This window comes from Penaeus monodon, chromosome 17 (assembly GCF_015228065.2).
Source record: "Penaeus monodon isolate SGIC_2016 chromosome 17, NSTDA_Pmon_1, whole genome shotgun sequence".
Taxonomy (NCBI): Eukaryota; Metazoa; Arthropoda; class Malacostraca; order Decapoda; family Penaeidae; genus Penaeus; species Penaeus monodon.
The window spans coordinates 25337052-25338312 of NC_051402.1; positions in this window are offsets into that span (position 1 = coordinate 25337052).

The following is a 1261-nucleotide window of genomic DNA, read 5'->3' on the forward strand; positions in this document are numbered from 1 at the left end:
CTCTGCGCATTGGGAAATGATAATGACCATACTTTCATTTTCTTTTACTGTGATTATTTCGTTTTCCCGTTGCCGACACTAGTGGTGTTAAAATATCTGACTCGTTCTCACTTTCACCTTTGGCCTGAGGTTGCATTACTGCGAGAGGTCTTGCCATCTCTGATAAGAAAACATGAAACATTGCTCACTGATTAATTGATTTCTCTCGTTTTTAGAGATTTATGTTGTTTCAAGTAAAAACATTTCAGTGCGTTCGTGATTTTTTTCTCACTCTTAGAATCAACTCCATGTGATTTCGCATAGTCATTCAAATTTTAGTACTTAACTCTTTTCATTTACTTATTTCATTCATTTTTTGCTCTTAAAGTTTGTTAAATTTTCTTACGATTTCGTTTATCTTATCGAAGACATCTTAAGAATATCATCGTAGTTCGTGGGCTCACTCGTTTCGGTTACGGCCCTTGGGGGAAATCCAAGACAGGCTCGCCTTTCCCGTAATTTGGCTGTTTGTCGTTCTCGAGACTTCGGAACCATGGTCATTGTAGCTTCGTTATATTGTTTTATGATGGCTAATAATGCGATTAGTCTATTAATTAATTGAATGACACCTTTTGTACCAGACGGTGTGAACCCGTTTTTACATCCGTCAATAAATGTAGGACTAGGATGTTAGGCTAATTTTTTTATTCGCTTACAAGTCACACCCTTCTTACTCTCATGGAAGTCGCTTGCCTGCTCGTACGATGTCACGATAGCTTGATGCCCGTGAGAAGGCGCTGTCCCGAGCGCCCACCACAGATTCGCAGAGCGGTTATTTATGGCTTCTCTTTATTAGTTTCGTTTCATTTCTTGAGGTAATTTGGGCATTGGGACCCCGTCGATGAAATTTACTAGTTACCGCACTGTTCATATGAACGTCAGTCTTCGTGTTTGTGAATCGTTCTATGTGAGCTCACTCTCCCACACGCTCACTCTCACTCACACCTATACACTCACTCGTCTACACAGAGCAAAAGCCGCTGCAACCTTTACTTAGAAGTGTTTGTTGTTATCCCAGTTGCAGGCGTAGAGGTCGAGGGTGTAATCACAGTGAATTCGCGGTTATGACGTCTATGTCTGCCTGGAAACATTGTCTCTTTCGCCCGCGGGTTTGATAGTCGTGACGAGTGAATAAAATTTGATACACTCTGCTATTCTTTTTTTGCCAATGGTTCAAATAGATCTTTGTGTGGATTGCTGCACCGTTAAATCTTCAGGTGTT